This window comes from Zingiber officinale, chromosome 5A (genome assembly GCF_018446385.1).
Source record: "Zingiber officinale cultivar Zhangliang chromosome 5A, Zo_v1.1, whole genome shotgun sequence".
NCBI classification, from domain to species: Eukaryota; Viridiplantae; Streptophyta; class Magnoliopsida; order Zingiberales; family Zingiberaceae; genus Zingiber; species Zingiber officinale.
The window spans coordinates 123,017,810-123,041,062 of NC_055994.1; the positions used below are offsets into that span (position 1 = coordinate 123,017,810).

General features: G+C 35.5%; 1 long non-coding RNA gene across 5 annotated transcripts; it reads right to left on the minus strand.

The window, feature by feature from the left end:
- Positions 1-18,916: 18,916 nt before the first annotated feature.
- Positions 18,917-21,306, minus strand: LOC121981550. Of its 5 annotated transcripts, none has more exons than XR_006111854.1 (3): positions 19,714-21,301; positions 19,458-19,571; positions 18,917-19,086 (listed from the first exon to the last, which is right to left on the minus strand). It is a non-coding gene; the product is annotated as an uncharacterized LOC121981550 (long non-coding RNA). The 5 variants fall into 5 exon arrangements; XR_006111858.1 differs by lacking the exon at positions 19,458-19,571 and having other exon boundaries at positions 19,714-19,796; positions 19,921-21,300; XR_006111856.1 differs by having other exon boundaries at positions 18,917-19,571; positions 19,714-19,796; positions 19,921-21,300.
- Between the last annotated feature and the right edge of the window lie 1,947 nt (positions 21,307-23,253).

Genomic DNA, 23,253 nt, shown 5'->3' on the forward strand with positions numbered 1-23,253 from the left:
AACAAATCCGTAGGGGATGGTAAGAGAAAAAAACAGAGTCCATGGCAAAAGAAAAAGGAGGAAAAAAAAAAAAAAAGGAGAACCAAATCGCGAACTCGTTGCGACCAACGGCCTCACACAACGGCAGCTTGCCTAGTGCACGCAAGGTTGCTAACGGGAGTGACCTCACACTCACGAGGCCATCAGCCGAGGCAACATCGCCCGTGTTGGGCAGGCTATTATTCTACGAGGTCGTCAGCCTCAGCAACATTATGCTCGCCAGGCCGTAACCCATGGTGAACTCGTGCTCACGATGCGGCTAACGACCTCACGCACACGAGGTCGCAGCCACATCCCTCTTGCGAGGGCATCTCGCGTTGGTGACGCTGCGACCGCACAAGGTTGCCTCCTCGCCCAGGGCCGCCAGTCGCGAGGTTGCCTACTCGCTCCTTGCGCAAGGCCATCAGCCACAAGGCCATCGCCCGCAAGGCCACCGCCTCATGTGAATTCAATTGATTTAAAACGAGTTTGGAGGAGGAAATTACTTTCCGCTCGATTTAGACAGATACAAAATTGATCCATTGACAAATTCTTAATTTCATCTGTCCACTTGGTAAACATAAAAAGGAAAACAATTCATCCTGGTTTACGGAGTAAATAGAGGAAAGTTTGTTTACTGTAGAAATCTTCTATAATTTTTATTTTCTTCCTCCCAAATAAATAAATATGAATTATTAAAAATGTTTTTTAAAAAAAAGTTTAGATAAAAGCATTTTATATATTCCAAGTATTCAAGTTTAGTATACCTAATCTAGAAGGTAGATAATTTTTTTTTAACTCACTTATCAGATGAATTTGAAATACAATTGACCTCTGAAATATTTGAATTCTAATTTGGATCTTCTTATTTATTCACTTTTGTATTTTATTATTACTTTACATTTTAGTATAATCAGTTATAGTCGATCCTAAGTCCAAATAAAAGATAAGCCAACATTCAAACTATTTTAAATATTCAATAAATTTTAGTATCATCAAAATTATTCCCCTCGGACATATTACACTAGCAAGGTGTTTAGCAGATTAATCAAGTACTCATAGTTTGAATATCAACTACGGTATAATGTAGGATATTTTCCTCCGATAGAATAAAAAATTTAAGATGTTAGTACTTGACAAAGAGTTACTTGTACTTCTAAATTTATGATGGGCGAATCAAGGAAGGTCATCTGCCTCCCACTATTATTGGGCTAAAATTGCTCCAATTTACTAAAATTATTAAATATTTATAACTCAAACTATTTTAATATTAGTTAAAATTGTGTCAATGTAATTAAAAATGGTCTAGTTTCTCAAAAATTAATCCATTATTATCAGAATATTTTTTATAAAATTATTACAATTAGAGTATTTTTGAATAAAATTATTTCAGTGTAAATATTTTTATCAAAATGTAAAATAAGGTTGCCTTGACCCTAAATTATTAAAATTTTATAAATGGCTCCCTCATTGGGAATAGTTTTAATAAAAAATACTATATGAATCTAAACTAAATAAATAAAATACACTACCTGTAATTATTGTATTTTTATATAAAATTAACTATTGAATAAATTTTTAAATCAAAATTATTATATATATCTAAACTATCCAAATTTTATAAATAAATAATGATTGATTTACTAAACTTCAATATAGACTCAAAGTGTCTAAATTTTTTCAATTGGGCAAAAAGCAAAACAAATTAATAATGTCGATACAATTGGCCTCGGGTCAAGATTGACTAAGATCAAGTTGAATCGAGTTGGGTTTAAATTTTGATTAATATGTCAGGTGGCCAAAATAAAAGGTCAAATAGGTCAAAATTGATCAGATATTTAACGGTCGAAAGTCCAATAGGGAGTTAACATAAGATAAGAAGTCCAAATGGATCATGATTTACCAAACACTTGACAACTAGAAGTACAATAGAAAGTTGACATATGATGAGAAGTTCAAGTGGGTCATGGTTGACCAGACACTTGACATATAAAGGAAAATCCAAGCAAGTTACGAAAAAATCGGATACTTGGCATGAGAAGTAAAGTTCAAGTAGATCATGAACGACACTTAGTATGAGAAGCGAAATCTAAGTCGGTCAAAATTGACTAAGTACTTGGCATTAGATGAATGATGAATTCCAAGTAGATCATAGAGGATTGGACACTTGACATATGGATGGAAGTTCAAATAGGTCAGAAAAAAAAAAGAACTAATGTTTGGCATAAGAGAAGTCTTGAGAGGTCAAGGGTATCCGGATGTTAGACGCGTGAAGTCCTGATAGGTTAAGGATTGACCGGATGTTATGCAAAATAAGTTCTTATATGTTGAGACCAATCAGATACCAAGTAAGATGAGAATTCAACCTTAATAAGGCTAAAACAAGAATATTAGTTGATTGATAGGGTGTATCGATCAACTGCTGAACTCTAAATCAAGAATTTAATATTTGAGGAAGTAAAGGTGGTGGTTTGTTGAAACTCAACAATTGATTGCTAGAACCTAGCAATCGACTATTGGATTCCAAAAATTGAATGTTGGAGTTGTTTGAGTGAATAGAGCGTTCTCAACTAAAATAGTTAGTTTGACTGAAGGCTACTAGTAGATTGCTGAGTAATAGCATTGATTGGTGGCACTATTCACACGTATAGAAAGTTCAGAGCTCGACTGCGGGGTTCGACTGTTCGAGATGACTGCTAGACTTTAGTAATCGACTAATGGTGGTCAAACTATGTAAAGCGTCATTTTGCAAGTTTAAATGATTGGATTCAATAGAGCAGTTGATTAGTGGGCGATAGTGGTCTGTTGGGGTTGCAAGGTTGCAAACATAGTCCCACATTGAAAACACATGGAAAAGATCATGGGTTTATAAGAGAAAGATATCTCCATTGGCATGAGGCCTTTTGGGTAGAGCCCAAGAGCAAAACCATGAGGGCTTAGGGTCAAAGTGGACAATATCATGCTATTGTAGAGATATCTAAATTCTTTTCAATCCTACAATTGGTATCAGAGCCCGGACTGCCATAAGGTTTAACCACCGACTGTGCACAAGAGCTATGGTCTGATTGAACCATGTGAGTACAATATTAACCTCCAGACACCAGGCAGGAAGTCCTAGTTGCGGCTAGGTAAGGAAGTCCTAGTAGGTCAGGTAGACCGAGGGGCAGGAAGTCCTAGTTGCGGCTAGGCAAGGAAGTCCTAGTAGGTCAGGTAGACTGAGGGGCAGGAAGTCCTAGTTGCGGCTAGGCAAGGAAGTCCTAGTAGGTCGGGTAGACCGAGGGGCAGGAAGACCTGGTGGGTCGAGGATCGGACGTGGAAAGCCCGTGGTCCTTTGTTTGAGGGGGGGATTGTTGGGGTTGCAAGGTTGCAAACATAGTCTCACATTAAAAACACATGGAAAAGATCATGGGTTTATAAGAGAAAGATATCTCCATTGGCATGAGGCCTTTTGGGTAGAGCCCAAGAGCAAAACCATGAGGGCTTAGGCCCAAAGTGGACAATATCATGCTATTGTGGAGATATCTAAATTCTTTTCAATCCTACATGGTCTACTCCTAGATGAAAATTAGCTCGACCAACAACCTTTAAAAGAGAGTTTCGAGATGATTTGAAGGAGTTGATTCTTGGGGGTTTTAGGATAAAGTACTAATGCATTTATGGACCAACAAGAGGTAATTTAAAACAACAATAAACATCCAAAGTAAAGTTCACTTATGTAAATGTGTTTGTTTCAAATTTTTTTTATTCCATTTATATCTTTGGTTGCTTTTTGTACGAAAACAAATTAAAAAAGGCTTCTTCAACTCTAGAAGGTATTCAAGAAGTAGAATGATAGTGGTGGTAGTCATTAGGACTAGGTCTTGGATGTAATTGATGTGTGTGTCATGCATATGTTTTCGTTCATATTTAGCATGCATTATGACTATCATACATGAGCATTATTTAGTTAACTTCTATCTTACATTGATTTTTATATTTCTAGTTCAGATGATTGCTCTTTGTCATAGTTTAGAGCTCGTTTGGAGACAAAAAGTCATTAGAGCGACAACTCAACATATACATGGCCTAACCATGGCACTTATCATGGTCATGTACCACCTATGGGCGAAGATTTGGCATTAGAGCAATGATCGACACTTCCAATAAACATAGCCAGGTCATGGCAGGTGCCATGACCATGTTACCCTTCGAACCCTTTATGAGGAGACATCTAGAGCCCACCACGGCTAGGTTGTGGTGCCCATCAAAGGTTGTGGCGGGTGCTAGGGTTGGATGGCAGCACATCATGAAAAAAAACAAATTTTTGTTATGTTTTGGTAATTCTTGAAGTCAATAAAAGCAATCAGGGGGCGCTAGTTCAAGGCATCAAAGAATTCTCATGATAAAAAACTCCAAAAGAGAGTCATCTTCGAAGAGATCCAAGGAGCCAGAGATTTCGGCCTTCAAGGAGCACGTGGAGGTCATCCCTAAGCATTACCAACATCTACAAACTAATCTTTTTCTTGCACCTCCCTTTCTTTCAAGTTGCACTAGAACACTTGTTAATAATGTCTTTGGATTGTTTCTCCATCATGATGATGTAGTTTTTTTAATTCTAGTATTACAGAGTAACTCGACGTTGAATGTATAATTGTAATTTATTATTCATCTCTTTCATCGCATGATTTGCTAATTTTTTATTTAGTTGTTAGTATACATAACATGTTAATATGTCTTAACAAACATTAGCATAGATCTTAGGGTGATGAGGAGATAACCGAAAGGCAAACTCCGTATAGGGTCATATAGAACATGAGAGAGGGGGTGGGGTGACTCATGTTTTAAAAACTTTTTTGAGAAGCAAGTGTGCAGAAAGAATACATAATTAATTGAAAGAAGTAGAAAGAAAATAGTCATTTTGTTTTTACTTGGTTTGCAGCCGCAACGACTACAACGACTACTACTCAAACGCCTGTGACCCTTTTATTGGTGCAGAAAGCACCAGACGATCGAATCTAACTTTTGATTATGACAAATAGTTCACAGTTAAGGTTTCTTTTTGTCTAACAAGCTTAATTGTGCTTTTGTTGTTTGTTTCCAAGATTAACTCTTCATGAATCCAGCTAGGATCTTTTTGAATTCCTGGTTCAAGAACTGAACTACAGATTTCAGAATTCAGCAATGCATTCTGAAATTGATTTGTGAGGTATTGGTTTTTTATTGTCATTTGATGCTCTACCTTTTTCAAGTTTCTTGTGTGCAAAACTTTGAGGTGCAAGAAATCAAAGTGCTGATACTTAACCTGAATAATATCCTGCTGGAAGTATACTTCTGAAGCTGGAAACTGAATGTACAGTTTCTGAGGATTTCAGAAATTGGACCTAAATTCCTATTGCAAATCTCAAGCGAAGTGGATCCCCCACACTTACAAAATTACTAGCAGAACTTGGAAATGCAACATTGAAGATCTTCGAACTACAAATTACTTCTATGGGAAAATAAATGGCTACTGAAGAGGAAGAAAAAGCAAAAAATTTTGGAAGTCATAGAATGAATCTCTAGATTCTTAATTTAAAGTCTGCAGAATTGTGATACAAAGTTGGTTTGCTTCTTCAGCCCTACAAAGCTGAGTTCATTTCCCCAACTAAGGAATGACTATGGAAAGGAATGTCAGTTATCAAAATCTGAATTCCGAAAGCAAAATGCATTCTGCTGCTGAGTTGCTACTTAATTCCTGAGACTGGACTTAAAAAAATGTTAAATCTGAGTTTCAAAAATTGTTGAGCAGCTATAGTTTAATATGTCACGTGTCAAATTTCTGTTGCAAGTTTCTGAACAGCAAGAGTTCAAGGGAACTTGATTTTTTCATTACCATGTTATGTGTAGGTAAATGGATGCATGCAAATTCAATAGTACTTATATTCTGAAACTGTCTAATTGCTGGAACTGAAATATGGAAAACCAGAATTCAGCTTCAAAAACTCTCAATCAAGGGAATTCTGATTTTCCAGCAAGAAAAGGAACAAGCACCAAAGAAACTCAAGTTCAGAATGAAACTATTAAGTTGTGAAATTAATGTATCGATCTCAATAGTTGTGCCAATCTCTTGCTGCAAGTTCCTGATTAGTTTCAGAAAATCAGTTTCATTTCTGTCAGCTTCTCCAAGTTCTGAAATCTGTTATTCAAATGAAGAGTGTTTCTTTACTGGAATGAGTACCCAGTTGCAGAGATTAACTCTATTTTAGAGACTTAGTACCTGATGTTGTAATTTCATAAGTTCCTGATTTATGAAACTATGTCCAAATAAACTAAAATCTGCTGTTGAATATGAAATCAGAAGCAACTTGTTTGCTCTAATCAGAAACATTTGGGAGGATTTAGTAACTGATGTAGAATTGTCAATGCATTAGGAAGTGGCAACAACCATAAATAGATCTGGTTCCTGAAAATTCTGTTATCCAAATTCGGTTACCCAGAATTCATGAAATCAGTTTTATTTCTGTCTGAATATGTTCTGAAATTCAAGAATTTGATGTCAGTAACACATATAAGTGGAGCATTTGACATTTCATTTGGTATTCTTTTCTCTCGAAGTTCCTTGTGATGAAGACCTGAAAAATTTCTAGAAGCTGATTTTTGGAACTAATCTAGAAAACTGAAACAAGGGTTTGAGTGAATGCGTTAATTCTTACTGAAGCTATTTTTCAACAGCAACTTTAATTGTCTAGCAATTAGTGTTCTCCATCTATGATACAACTTGTATTTGATTTTTGAATTCCTGAAACATTGAATTAAGGAAGTTGCAGAATTCAGAATGTAATGGCACATCTAGAATATTGAATTTGGATTTGAAATGCTGGAAATGGAATCAGAGCCTAGCATGGTGCTAACTCTAAATGCTGATTATGATCAAAAATAATGTTTGAGCTAATAATTCAGAGAAGGGAAAATAATGATGCTTATGTTTCTTAGAATCCCAATTCTGAAACCTAAACTTCACTTTGGAAAATTCTGGACGAGGGAACTAAATCTGAGTTCTGTAATGCAGGAAGTCTTTAAGTTTAAATCTGAAATCCTGAAACAAACTTCTTGAACTCTTTTGAAATTGATTCCTTTGTCCAAATTTCTGATAGGAGTTGTTATGTTTAGAATGGAGAGTTAAATATCAGAATTTTAGAGACTTTGTGATATGTTCAAGTTTCTGAAAGTTCCAATTATTTGTTTATTCCTTCAATTGATCAGCCAATAGCTTCAGTTCAGCTAGGCATATATTTTGTTTAGGATTTCAATCACACGAAGTGAGTGTGATGTACTAGTTTTTTAGATTTTGTTGCTGGAAGGAAATTACATTGAATCTGTTATGAGCCAAGTTAATTTGAATTTTGGAGGTTAACAAGGGAAACTAAGCCTGGAAGCTGATTCTGAAAAGAAAAGAAATGCAGGAGTGTTTGTTCTTCAACAGAACTTATCAGTATGCATTTAAAAAAAAAACAGTCTATGCCACAAACAGAGAAGAACAGATAGAGATGAATTCCAAGTTATGTAGTGATACATCATTTAAGGATTATAATCCAAGCTTGGAGTTGAACAAATGAAGACAAAAGGGGATGTTTGTTGCAATAACAGAAATAAACAGAGAGCAGGAATTTAGAAAATGCAGAATTCTACAAAATAATAAATGTGGCATTTTTGTGCCAAATTGGGAAATGAATTTTAATGAGCTAGAACTAGTGAAACCTGGAAAGCATTTGAGTATGCATTGATAGGGGTCTTAAGAGACAGGATGAAGAAGTATTGAGATTTTCGTTGGCTAAACAATGCAAAGTTGATACAAAGTTATGTGGAAAATGCTGAAATCTGCACCTTGCTGTGCGGAAAAGGTTTAAAGCTATTTGTTAATGGAAAAATTGAAACCCAACTTTTGTTTTAGTGTTTATAGATGTTGATCTTGCTTCACTAGAGTTTACCTAATTTTTAAACTAAAAATTGAATGCAAATCAGACTCATAGTTGGAGCTGGAACTTAGCACTAGATTCTGCAATCTAGGTTTGGTTACTGAATTGCATTCTTGGGAAGTTCAAATCTTGCCTTCCAAAACCTCTTTAAACTCTGGAGAGAAGAAATGCAGAATGAAGATTACTGTTGTGCTGAATTCTACAAAATTGGAGATTACTGCTGTGCAGAAATGGAAAGCTAATGAAGATCATCAAATTTGGAAACACCAAATTTCATCAAGAATTGCTGGAAGTGACAAGTGAGTTGTTATTTTTTTCAAGCTTTCTTGTGACCATAATCTGGAATCTGGATTCTGAAAATCTGATCTGTGGAGCTGAGTTCAGTAGCATAAATGTTGAGTATCAAATGGAGCTTTAGAATGCCAAGTTTCAGTTGATAGTTGCAAAGGATTTAGGAGGAATTAGATGTTGGTTGTTGAGTTCTAGCTAATAAATTGATATAGAAGATGGTTGTTTGTGGACAGGAAACAAAAGTCTGAGTTTGAATCTGCAAAAAGAGAAATAGAGAAAGATTTGCAGAATGAAGAAAAGGAAAAACAACTAGAAGAGTATCAAGTCATTTTATACATGTTGTGTTTCATTGTCCGAGACGATCAATGTTTTAACTGTGGGGGAGGGAATTCTTCTTCATAAGTTGATGAGAGATTGTTTTTAGTTCCAAGTGATGGAATTAAAGTGGAAAAACAGTGAAGAAAAAAAACAGTGGCAAGACTAAGTGTATCAAGTGTGAAGATAGAGTATCAAGAATTTTGGATTGCCATCAAATTGTAGGAGATGTTAGCTTGATATTTTGAATTGGTAATGACAAATGGTATTTATCTCTTTTCACATCAAATTGGTCAACTCATCAAGTATATTCCTCCAATACTCTTTTCTTTTCAATTTTTCATTGAATTATTTTCTTTTACCAATTTCATTCACTTTCATTGTTCTTTTTAATTTCATTTCAATTCTTGTTGATAGAATCCTTTTGATTCATGTATGTTATGTTTTATAGTGGTGAAGAATTAGAAAATAAGCAAGGTTATGGTAGTGAAATGTTGTGAGTGACATAGAGTAAGCTTCACTTATATGCATGTTTGAGTGTGAGTGCTTGAATAGGAAAATACCTTGTGAACTTGTAACTTGCTTAATTTTTAAATTAGATTGAAGCCACTATACTTACTGATTATTGTTTGGATTATATTCATGATTGTTTGTGATCTTTAGAAGACCTTAGTTAATTACTTTTTACCATCTTCTAGATATTGCTAGGGAATTTTTTGCGGAGGAGATTTTTAGATTTTCTTTACTTGCACGGGATGTCCAAGACTAAGTGTGGGGAATTTGATAATCATGATTTTGTTACATTATTTTGATTCATAATGCATGCTTTTAATGATATTTTCATAGCTTAAACTCATATTTACTCTACATTTCATAAATTACATTTGATCTTGGACTTAATTACAAATTAGTTTATTATCATGATATTTGATGCTAATATTTGATTATTATTTTATAGGCATCAAAAGGATCATGGGTCCACTCAGGTCAGATTAAAATTGGGCTCAAATATAGGGCTAAACGAGACGATCGAGCTGTGGAGCATTATGGACCGTTCATTCAAGATCGGGGCAGATCTACACCATCCATTGAAGATCCAGCCTATCCAACCTAATAAGGAGTAGATCTAGATCGTAGATGAAAATCAGTACCTTTGGATCAGATTTTAGGCGATCTTTCACCGTTGATTGAGCTCCGAAGCATCCCAGCCGTCCGATCAGATTTGAGAAGAATATAAAATGCGAGAAGCTACAGTGCATTCGTTGAGCTCGGCGTTCCTTGCAATTTTCGCACTGTTCACCGTCTTCTTCTTCGCGACGCCGAAGCCTCCCATTCCTCTTCCAGATCTGAAAATCAAACCTCTTCATCTTCGGCGAGCTTGCAATGATCCGACGACCAGCAATCAAGGGACAGAGTGCGATTTGAGGGTGTTCCCTGTTCGTGATCTCGCTTTTCGCGAGTGTCAACCAAGCATAGTTTTGAGGGTGTTCCCCGATCTGATGCTACCATCATCCAACTGAAAAGATTGAGGGCGTTCCCCGTTCTTCGGAGTTCAATCCATCCTCGATTTCACCTCGCAATTCCAAGACATCCTTTGTTCTTTGGCGGCTGGTGAGTTCAAGTGATCCTAAGCTAGTTAGGGTATTCCCAATAGCTTTGGACTTCTCCTGAATGATGCTGTGAGTACAGTTTTTCGTCAGTGATTGCCCGAATGGCATTCCCAGAGGTGATTCTCTGTTCATGGTAGAGAGGAAGGAGTTTGAGTTCAGTTTTGGGTGTGGAATGTTTTTAGATTTTGATTTCTTTTCATTTCTCATATCATTTGCTCAGATCTGAAGATCTGTTAGTATAGATTCCATTTTAATTTCTAGTTTGAATTACCTTACCCGTTCTTTACAAGTTGGTGCTTAATTTCAATTTATAGATTTAGAAAACCCCCTTGTTTGATTCTTAAGATTTGTGTGACAGTGTTCATGCTTGAATGTTGAATGAATCACTTGAGATTTTCATTATTAACCTCTATGAGACATTGTTGAATATGATTGAGGATTGAAGACTTGGTGATTAAGATGAATATTGAATTTGAATGTGATGATGAATGAAATATTATTTTTGGTTCTTGCAATTGTGATGAGATTTTGAATGTAATGGTTATTATGGTTGTGAATTGAAGAGATAGTAGTTGACTCAATTGATTTAATGTTGCATAAGAAATCAAATTTAGTTGATGTTCATTTGACGAAAATTCATTTTGAAGCAATTCTAGAATTCGCACGCACTAGTTAGTTATCCTTGGAAAAATACGACTTGGGACTCCTACTACAATACTTGTCTTAATTTTAATAAGTTTCAATATTAATTAATTTGGAGCGCCTAGTGACATGTGAAAAATATGACTATCAAATTTTGACGCCGTTATCGGGGATATAACTAGTAGTGTGTGCTTATTTTAGAATGTGCATTGATTGATTTATTTTGTTAGCATCTTTTTTGATTTGATTGTTATTCTTTTTGTATTTTCATGTTGGCTTGTGCTCATAAAGTTCCCTAATTGAAAATCTAGAAAGGATGAGATGAATTTAAGTTTAAATTGAGAATTAGTCTAACTTATTTCAAACTAATTAAATTTAAAATTAATTTTAAAATCTTAATTAATTTTGAAATGTTAATTAATTTTAAAATCTTAATTAATTTTAAAACTTTAATTAATTTTAAATTTTAATTAATCTTCAAACTAAATTATTCTTCAAATTCAATTATTCAAACTTAATTATATTAAAGCTCAAAATTAAAATACTTTTTACAAATTCAAACTTAAATATTTTAGAATTTAAAATTTTTAAATTTAGACTTAATAATTTTTAGAATTCAAAATCAACTTTAAAATTAACTTAACTCTATCTCACACATAAGATGAACATATTTGATAACTTAGAAGGGTGAGATGGAAAATAAAAAAAATAGATAATAACTTTTATATATATTTTTCTTATTTCTCATGCTTGGACTCTAGGACCCTCAAACTTAAATAATTTAGTTAATTTTTTTAAGGCATTAATCATGGGGGAGTGAAAGGAATTAAGTTAAACATTTTTTTTCTCAAAGTTTAAGTTTTTTTTTATCTCAAAAATAAATATCTTTTTAAGTTAAAGTATTTTCTCAAACTTTCAAAGTTAAAATTTTTAAAAGTAAGTTCTTTAAAAAGGTCAAAGTATTTTTGAAAAAGTAAGTTAAGTTTTTTAAGGTTTAACTATTTTTAAAAAGAAAGTTTAAACTATTTTTGAAAGACAATCTTAAATATTTTTAAAAAACTAAGTTTATTTTTTTTATATATATCTAGCTAAGTTTGTTTGAAATCTTTTCAGTTAAGTACTTAACTAAGTTTTACTTACCTAAGTTTTTTAAAGTTAAGTACTTAACTGAGTTTTTATCAAAAATTTTTTGAAACTAAGTACTTAACTAAGTTATTTTTAAATCCTTTTAAAAGGTAAGTAACTCCTTTTTAAGCTAGGTTTGTTTAAAGTGATGAATTCAAGGGAGCTTAGAGTTACATTTTTTAAAGAGATTAAAAGTTAGTTATTTTACTATTTTTACAAATTAATTTTCTCTCTAAGTTATTTTTAAGTATTATTTTTTATTTATGTTAAAGGGGGAGAGAAATGGTAAAAGTTAAGTCAAACATAACTTATAATTTCTTTTTAGGACTAAATTAAAGGGGAGCATATTTTATTTGCTTAATTGGTTTATTTATGTTCAATTTACATACTTATGGTAATTTTTTGCTATGTTTTACTTAACTTTAAATTATATTATCATAATCAAAAGGGGAAAGATTGTTGATGCAGAAAGGACCAGACGATCGAACTTAAGTTTTGATTATGGCAAAGAGTTCAAAGTTAAGTTTTCTTGTTGTCTAACAAGGTTAACTGAGTTTGCAGGAAAGTCCTAAGTGATCTTAGGTAAAAGAAAGTCCTAGTTGATACTAGGCAGGTGGGTTAGGCAAGTGGAAAGTCCTAGCTACGGTTAGGTAATGAAGTCCTGGTCAGAGGGGTTGGGAAAAGTCTTGGCAGGCCGAGGATTTTGGGCGAAATCATAGAGTTGAGAACTCTAGGTAAAAATCCTAGGGGTCGTGGACACCAGGTGGAAGACTGGGCAGGTCGTGGATTGGACGTTCAACATAAAATCCTGAAGTCTCTGATGTTGAATAAAAGTCCAGACAGTTTAGAGGACTGGTCTAGCAAAAGGTAATTTCTCCTGAGAGAAGTATGAGAGGACATGTTCCATGTTGAGGGAATAGTAAGTGCCAGTTCAATCTAGGATTTTTGAAAAATCTAAAAAATTAAAACTAGACAGTTCGGAGACTATCAAAGAGTTTTATAATTCATATTTTATTATGCTAACATTGTTTTGCAAGGTATGTTTGATATTTTGGATTAACGTATTTTGTAGTGAGTGCAAAACACATTTCAAGCTTGGATGAACAGTGTTTAAGGGGCCTCTGGGGCGATTGGAGGCGCCTTGGGTGGTTTGGCCGAAGGCTCGCGCGGAGAGGTGAGGAGGCGCCTTCCATGCACCTAAAGGCGCTTTGAAGACCGGATGGAAGGTGCCTTCCATGAACTTAAAGCCGCCTTCAAATGGATAAACTTCACATATTATATTGCGAAAGTTATTATCTCCAACGCTACAGGGATAAGCTACACCACTGGAGGGGCCTTCAATGGGGTTGAAGGCGCCTTCAGTAGTTTATAAAGGTCTTGTTCAAGCAGTGGTTGGATACAACTTGAATTTACATCTACTCTTTTGCGCACTGCTCTAAAGACGATCTGACGAAGCCACAACACTGCTTCGACAACCAAAAGCTCGTAATTCCAACATTGTCGTTGTCAATATATTGTAATTAAATTACTACACTTGTAATTCTGCCATTTGTAAAGATTTTATGAAATTATAGTAATTGCTCAACGAAAGCAATCAACAATCGCGGGCCTTGGAGTAGGAGTCGTCATAGGTTCCGAACTAAGTAAAAAACTAAAGGTGTCAACTTGATTTTCTATTTTCCTTCTTTATTTATTTTCCACTGTACTTACTCTTTACACTTTTGTTTTTAAAAAAATTAGAAAGTCACGAGTGTTATTCACCCCCCTTTTGCGTGTTTTGATCTTACACCTTGTGGATCATTTTTGATGAACAATCCACTAAAATTCTCTTCCAAAGAACTTTTGGATAGATAGGTTAGATACAAGGATGAAGAAAGTGTAATACACTACACTATCCTATGCATGTACACTAAAAATTAACAATATTATTTTATTGACACAAATCATAGTTGAGGATTGGAGCTCAATGTTGGTGTTGTTCTTATTGAAGAAGTTTGCTCAAGTGTGAGTTCAGCATAGTAAGGTTGCAACACAGTAGACACAGAATGAGGGAGCAGCAGTACTAATTGAAGAATCGAGTGATAAAGAGCCGATGTTTGAGCTATGGATGAAGAGATATTTTATAAGGCATTGAGGGTGCCTCTAGTCATCTGAGGATCCTCCATGCATGATGATCTAATCTGATGACTTCAACTTTTATCCTCTTCGGGGCACCTTCATTGATATGGGGTACCCCTAATGTTAGCGTGGCCCCATCATAGTGAAGCTTATCCTTTACACTTATCAACTTTAGGGTGCCTCCAGTCATCCAAGGAGCCACCATTGCTGTGAAGGTCTATCCTCACAGCTTATCCAATTCGGAGCATCTCTATTCACCTAAGGTGCATATGCTCACTTGATGCACCTTAAACTATCTGAGACACCTAGAATGAATGTTTCTACACATGTGTTAACTTAAAAACAATATGTCTATACAACACATAGTTAGAAAGATAGATGCATCAAAACTCAAAAATATATGTGACTCAAATCTTGTCTAGGATCTAGTTTGATCTCAACTTAGATTTCAATTTGGTTCTAAGTTGGATCAACGCCTAAGTCATCTCAAAGATTGGTAAGACTAATATACGAAATAATCATTTTGATGAAGGAGTGTAGTTCATTGATCTAAAATAAATTACCTTTAAAACTCAAAGATTCATATAGTCAATTCCCTGCTTGATTAGTAAGACTAACATTAACAAAGTAATTTGGGATCTTGGCACTAGCATAAACTGTTGGATCGTGAAACGTCGATAGAGGGGGGGGAGGTGAATATCGATTCGAAAAACAACGAGTATAAACGCAGCGGAATAAGAAAATTGAACACAGTGGATTTACTTCGTTCAGAGCCTGTGACGACTCCTACTCGAAGGCCCGTACTCCGTGAGTACTTTCGTTGGGCAATTCACTAGCAATTCGAAATATAGATTACAAGTTAAGTACAATATTTCTAATAAGGAAAAATTACCGACAATAAAAATACTTAGAACAGAAAGGAAAAGCTTGTCGGAGATCGCAGCGCAGCAGGAGCACAAGGAAGCAGATTCTTCGTTCTGAGAGTTGTGTCCTTGAAGCTTACTCACCCCCTCCTTTTATAGCCCTTTGGAGGGGTCTCCAGAGCTTATCAGATCCCAAAAATTTGGATCAGATGAGGAGAGTTCGAATCTGGCTGATCCAAGTCGTCTCCAACTACTTGTTTGACACAGTCATCTTCCGAAGGTCATAACTTTTGACTCCGAACTCGGAATCAAGCTCTGTCAGTTGCTACGCGTGTATAGACATTTGAAGCTCTACATTTGTATATACAAAATAGAGTTAGAAAAATATATGTATAGACATTTTATATAGATTTATGAGTTAGGTCCTGTCTTCTCGAGACCAGAACCTAGTTAGGGTCTCAATTTAGGGATCCAAAATGGACCTAAACTGGACCGACGCCTACTGTCCCTTAACTGGGATGCGTCCTCATAGCCACTCTCCTCCAGTGACTTACCTTTACTTACTTGCCAGACGTTCAGTCAGCCCTTCGACCCGTCTGGACTTTGTGCCAGCTATCCGGTCAGCCAATCGACCTAGCTGGACTTCGTGTCAAGCGTCCGGTCAGCCCGTCGACCCACTTGGACTTCGTGCTAGCTATCTGGTCAGCCCGTCGACCTAGCTGGACTTCTCGCCAAGCGTCCGGTCAGCCCGTCGACCCGCTTGGACTTCGTGTCAGACATCCGGTCAGCCCGTCAACCTGTCTGGACTTAGCCTGCATACTCAATCAAAGCATTAGATAACGACAAACCTAACTTAACCTATTTGTCATTTATCAAAACCTGAGTTAAATCGTTAGTGCTAATCACACCAACATAAACCTCATCCCCTTCTCGATCTACAAGAAACTAGAGTCAGGTGATTTGAAGCTAACGACAATGACTTTACAACTTACAGACCATTATGTTAGATATCATTAGATATTCTAGAGGATGTTGTTGTAAAAGTAATTGATTTTGTGATTCCTATTAACTTTGTAATGCTAGATATGGGTAAGGATATTCAAATCCTTATTATTTTATAGAGACCTTTTTATCCATAGTCAGAGCTATGATTGAAATAAAAAAAATCATAAATTCTCCTTGGTGATCAAAGATAAGATTGAATTTGATTCATCTAAGACCACTAATCAATTGCATGTTATAAATGTACATTATAAGGTTGATTGCTTGTAGAAGGTGAAGAAAGAAAGACCATATACACATTCTCAAGATGATCCATTGGAACCAAGAGACCATGGAGGGTGACCAAAAGAAAAGAGTGGCAGGCACATCATTCTGGCATGAGCGAGGATGAAGACCAAGCTTCCAGACAAAGTTGTTGATAGAGGAGGAAAATATGAAAAAAATGGCATATATACCTCTTTTATTCACTAAATTATGTCATATGCAAAAAATGATGTATGTATCCTTTTTAACTAAAAAATTATGACATATATCCAAAAATGATGCAATGTATCCTTTTTAAGTTACAAAAATTACATCGCATGTATTCACCTTCCTCAATCAAGGTAAACAAGCATATAAAGAAGAAGATTTCTTTCCCTTTCCATTCTCTTTCTATATCCCTAGGTTTGTTTCATCCATCTTTCATCCACTCCTTTAGGTAAACAGAGCATAAAACTCCTTCCTTTTCCTCTCCAAGCCCTAAAACCTTCTTTCCTTCCAATCTTTTCTTCTTCAATATCCAAGAGAATCATTCTCTTCCCCCTTCTAACCCCTTAAGTCTTCTGTAAGCAACCCTTGCTTTCCTCTCTTCCACCTCAAGAGAGCAAATCTCTTTCTCATTCAAGACTAAATTTACTTCAAGTTTCCTTTGCTTTTTTCCTCGCGCAAATACAATGGCCTCGAAGCATCCACATAGAGAAAGATCAAGCTCGAGAGCGAAGGGGAAGGGCACATCTTCTGGAAGGGGTAATGATTCTAATCCCTTCGGTATTGTTTTTCACGATGATATACTCATAGAACTGTTGTTGTACGAGAGTACTAAACAATAGTAAATTGTACAAAAATAGCAAGCATGCAATAAACAGGTAAATAAAAGAGTAAGATTTAGAAATTGGTATCTTCCGGTTAACAAACTAGGCCGCCTGCAAGCGTGAGGCCCACGAGCTGGGGATTTGCACCCCCCTGCGCACGATGATCGCGTGCATCGCGCCCCGTTTATGGATTTCCGGCTCGAAGCCCCCGAAACCACCTGATTTGGACTCAGCCCGCGCATGCGTGTAGGTCCCATTAACTTTGCTAAACAAGGATGGAAGGGATCCATATATAAGGTCTTCCAACCTTCTTAGCTTAGCAATGTGGGACTAAATGCATTCACATATGCATTACCATAACAACTAAAATCAAGAAAAATACCTTGAATTAAACACAAAACTCAACAAGAACTTGATAAGCAAAAAATTGTTAATGCACTAGATATATGGATGACCATGTTCTCAATGCTATAGGACTTAGGGAAGACATATACCCGATGTTAGAGCAAGTAGTTTGGTCCACATTCATGAAAATGAAATTTCCTACTTACATTAGACCTACCCTTGAATTTCCGAGTTATGTTGAGATTAATATCTTGAATGGGGAAGGATTTGATGCATGACACCTCTCATTCTGTTTAACATGGAACATAGACTTGACATTGTGCAACTTAATTCTATTTTTTAGTTTCTGTGTGGTGGGGATAAGAGAGAACTTAATGATTTTCAACTTAATTAATTTTAGTTTGGCCTCACTAATAACCATAGTTTTGATACATCCAGGGCCAAAGCCTCTTACCTTTGAAACTCTTGTTTTCACTATCTCCAACAAGTTATATCCCACACTATCTCTTGTCACAGAGATAGTGATGGTATAGTCTATCATAGTGGGTTGATGTTTTTGTGGGTCATGTTGCAATCACTACACACACCAAAAAAAAAAAAAAAAAAAAAAAAAAAAAAAAATTTTTGCGATGAAATTTTTAAAAAAATCGTTGCAAAAATAATTTGCGACGAAATCTGCAATAAAAAATATTTGTCGCAGAAAACTTGTCCCTAAATATTTGCGACAAATTTTATTTTCATCGCAAAATTAGTTGGAAACACCGTGAAATTTAGAAACGCGGATCTACGATGAATTTTTTTCATCGTAGATTTTGCAACGAATTTTTAAATTTGTTACTGATATTTGCTACAAAAATAATAATTTGTTGTAAAATTTACGACGAATTATATTTTTATCACAAAATTTATAAACTCAGATCAGCAACGAATTTTAATTTTGGCAACAAATCTAGAATTTCATCACAGATTTTGCGATGAATTTCTAGATTTGTCGCAAACTCTAGGACAAATTTCCAGATTTGTTGTAGAATTCTGCAACGAATTTCTAGATTTGTAGCATAATTTGCAACAAACTTCTAGATTCGTCACAGAATTTGCGACAAACTTCGAGATTCATCGCAGAATCTACGATGAACTTCCAGATTCGTTGCAGCTTTTGCGATGAATCTGGAAGTTCGTCGCAAAATCTAGCATTGTTTTTTTATACATTACGGTATATTTGCAACGAAAATTATTTCATCGCAAAATTTATCACAAATCAATGACGAATTTTCAAATTCGTTGCAAAATCTGTGACGAATTTTTAGATTCGTCGAAGAATCTGCGACAAATTTTCAAATTCGTCGCAGATTCTACGACTAATTTTTAGATTTGTCCTAGATTCTATGACAAATTTTTATATTTGTCTCAAATTTATGCGACAATCGAAAATAGATTTGAAACTAAAATTTTTTTCGTCGCAAAATTTATCGCAAAACATAATAAAAAGTAGTCAGAATTAATTAATTTCTGTATTTAATCTGATTAATATAAAATTATATGCATCAAATTCAAACACATAGTATATAACACATCATATCTAACAAAATAAAACTATACATTAAATCAAAACACAATTTATACATCAAATCCAAATATCACAAAATATCCATACAATCCAACCAACATAAGAAGTTCTAGACCATCCATACATCAACAAATATCTAAACATCACTAAATCTTCTCCATCTTCTTCCAATATCATTTTTTTCTGCATCGAAATAAAAATATACAATATCAATGATTACAAGAAATAAATTACTATATATGAACAAAAAAAATAATTTTCACTTATTCGGACATTGATTTTCATTGGGTCTGACCAATCCTATTTTAAACAAATTAATAGTATTAACAAAAAAAAAAGAAACATTTATAATCAAATAATTAACATTCAAAAATACTAATTATGAGATAAATAATAATCATACAAGAAGATTCATCACCACTATATGCAAGTTCTTTTTACTTGTGTTTGGAGGAACCATTAATTTCTGTTAAAGTCAATCATAAAGGAATTTTAGTTGAACATTTGAAGAACAAAAATATCTGTTAACAAGTTACTAATATGAAGAGTCTTACTTATAGTATAGATGCATCATTTTGCAATAGCTGAATAACCCTAGAAAGCAGTATACCATCGTGAATTTCTTCGGATAAATCTTTCACATTAAACTCATATTCTGAAATTGGATTCTGTTAGTAAAGAGATGTTTGTTAAACATACAAAGCACATAGATGAGAAGCGTAAACAAAAAATGGAACTGCATAACAAAAAGTAGCTGAAAGCATTTTCAAAAGATGGCTATGAAATTGGATAAACAAGAAACCATATTACCTACTGGTGATTCACTTTGTAACCCAGAGTGAGAAGATGCTCTAAAAGATTACCTTCTCCATGCATTATTTTTGATAGAAACTCTGAAAATTTTCAAAAGAAAAAAAGAACAATCAGAGCAATGAAGAAATAATAAACATCTCTCTACATTAACTTAATAGAAAATAATGATTAGTGATATCTGCTCTTTCTATTACAGAAACCTACCATTGATAACTTGCTGACTTGATTTTAAATGGGAATGAAGAATAAACAACAAAGGAGAACCACCATCAATATTATCAATCCGATATTTAGTAGGAAGAGTGCACACAGACTTAGCTTTGTCAAGTGAAACAACAAGCAACAAAAATCTCTTCAAGATCACACTCCCCAAAGCTTCATGATAACCTTCCTTATATATGCCCTCAACAAACTTATTATATACAAAAGATCTTGCAAGTTTCACTTAGAATTGTGTTTCTATTACCATCCTGAGGAACAGAAACTCTTGATCTGATTTTCCTTCTTCATTAGAAAGAAAAGAGTCACCACCAAATATTATATGCAATCCAACTCAGAGCCACATTGGATTATAGCTCATTAAGATTCTAATTGCATTGTCCTTCAACCTGAGATCAGTTACAAGTGGGCAGCTTGCTTTCATTTTCAGTCTTCCTTCATCTATGCTCTAAATAATGAAATATGAAATCAGAAATCTGTCATTAGCAATAACAATTTCTTTAACATATAAGAATCACTAGCAAACTTCAAAAGAAACACACTGATGATATTTTAGTCCGTGAAGAAGTACGTATGATATATTAACTAAGCTACAAACTTTACATACAATGATTACATCAAGATTAAATTAACCATTACAATTTCTTCCATAACGTTCCAGCCAAGGCAAGGTACAAAGGACCAGGATTGCAGCTGATAATTTATTCATCAAGCCAATAATCTGTTGGTCTTTGAGAAACTAATCGGGAAGCCACAACATGTGAGGATAAATTGAGCGTTACACAAAGTTCAATAAGCAGTAAAATGTGAATGCAATGATTAAGCTGAAATGTTTCAGTTGCTGCTAACTTTGCAAACTTGACTCATCATAATGGGGGCCTCCTTGCAACCTTTTTGCTCATAGAGAGCTCCATTCTCTCCATCAAGTCTCCCAGGCTACGCACTTCCTTCAACAATGATTTTAGCGATGATACCATAATTAATGCCTTCCGCACAACATCATGACCGGATGTCCCTCGCTAGGAGCAATCCCTCTTGCGCTTCGGACTCCTCCCTTGCCAGGGCCAGTCACAGGTTCCTGCGGTCGGCCAGTGCCAGTCGTCGTCGGTCGAGTGTCGGGAGACTTGTCGGAGTCAGAAGAGAGAGGTGAAGACCTTACCTTGTCGAAAATCGCCACAATGAAATCTCCTTCACGCGCCGCCACCTCCAAGAAAAATTAGGGCAAAGGAGAAAATGGATCGCGTGGATTAAAAACTTAGGATTTTTATGCCATGAAAGTAAATTCGTCGTAAATTTACAACAAATCCAAAAAATTCGTCACAGATTATAGAATGTGTGATGAATATCAAAATTTGTTATAGATATGTGATAGATTTTAAAATTCATGGCAGATTCTACGATGAATTTTAAAATTTGTCACAGATTTAATATTTTTTTTATTTATAAATTTAAATTTTCTGAGATTGGTTAAGATACCTAGAGAGTTCAAGAATGAAATGAAAGAAGTTCCTATGAGTTTTTATAAATCCACTAATTCTATAAATATCCTCAACCACTAATTTTAATCAACCGGTAATTTTTTTACAACGAAGGTATCCAAAAAAATGTTATTCGCTTTCATAAAATCAATGATCTCAATATATTAGATAAAATATACATTCGAGGACATTTTTATAATCGATAGATTTATAGGAACTCATAGAAATTGATTTCATGTCATTTCAAGATCTCTAGATACCTCAACCGACTTCAAAAATTTTATTGTTTCAAAAAAAATTACAATATGTGATGAATTTCAAAATTCATCGTAGAACCTACGACGAATATCAAAATTTGTTGCAGATCTACGACAAATTTTGAAATTCGTTGCAAATTTTACGATAAATTTCAAAATTCGTTGTAGATTTAACATTTTTTTATTTATAAATTTGAATTTTCAGAGGTCAACTGAGGTACCTAGACAGCTAACCTAACCGGTGATTTTTTTTACCGTGAAGGTGTCCAAAAAATGTTATTCGCCTTCATAAAATCAATGATCTTAATATATTAGGTAAAATATGTTGGAACCCCAAGGTTGTTTTGGTGTGATCAACAAGTTAAGTTAGGTACTGTCTTTTTTTTAACCTTGTGTCTAAGTGTGCAGGAGCTTAGGAGCACAGGTACTCGAGTGGAAGACGCGGCTAGCGAGAAAGATGGCACTGGGAGAGAGTCGACGGGCTCGGTGCCGCGAAAGAGTACCCCAGTGGACGAGAAGGAAGCGTGCGCTGGTTCCAAGGGACGAGAAGTCGGAGCGGAAGATTGCTCGGGGAGCAAGAGACGCAGCTAGCGAGAAGGTCGGCACGGGAGAGAGCCGGCGGGCTCGGTGCGACCGAGGGACGAAGACTACGGATGAGTACGCTGGCGGACGAAAAGGAATCATGCGACGACTCCGAGGGACGAGGAGCCGGAGCGGAAGCCTGCTCGAGAAGACCGGAAGTTGGGTTTGGGTGAGCCCTATTCCGGATGGCAGAGATCACCCAAGTAAGCGGATCCGGAACGGAAGACCCGGACCGAGGCGGGACTGAAACGGAGCAGAGGTCCCGGACGAAAAAGTCAACCAAAGTTGACTTTCGGGGGCCGGGGCACCCGGAGCTAACCGGGGCGCTCGGACCCCTCCGGGGCGCTCGGAACCCTTCCGGGCGCCCAGACCAGCCTTTTGACCAGAATCTAGTTTTGACTCGATCTGATCGTTGGGGATAAAGTTTATCCCCCTAAGGCGCCCGGAACCCTTCGGGGCGCCCCGACCAAGGCTATAAATATAGCCTTGGTCCAGAAGTTTTTCTACAATCATGAGCATTTCATTTCCAAACACTTGTACGCTTTAGTTGTAGTTAAGCTTCTGTTCCTGCGCTTCAAAGTTGTAAGAGGCTTCTCCGCCTGAAGGAGTTTTAGTGCTTAATCTTCCTTGGATTAACAACCACATCTAAATCTCTGTGCCTCGTTCTTTTTAATGTTCTATTTACTTTCTGGTTATTATTTATGCAAGTGTTAGCTTAAAGATTTCGAGAAGGGTTGGTTGCCTTTTGTCTTTATAGGACTAACCAACAACCCCCTCCTAGCCGGCCCAACGGTCCAACAAAATATACATTTGAGGATTTTTTATGATAAGGAGATTTATAGGAACCAATAGAAACTGATTTTATGTCATTTCAACATCTCTGGGTACTCGACATCTTCAGGTATTTCAAAATAAGTGTGACTTGTTAAATTACAACTTCCTATAGAAATTTATCTAAGTCTTATGTGCACGTAATTAATTTAGCAAATTAAGAAAAAATA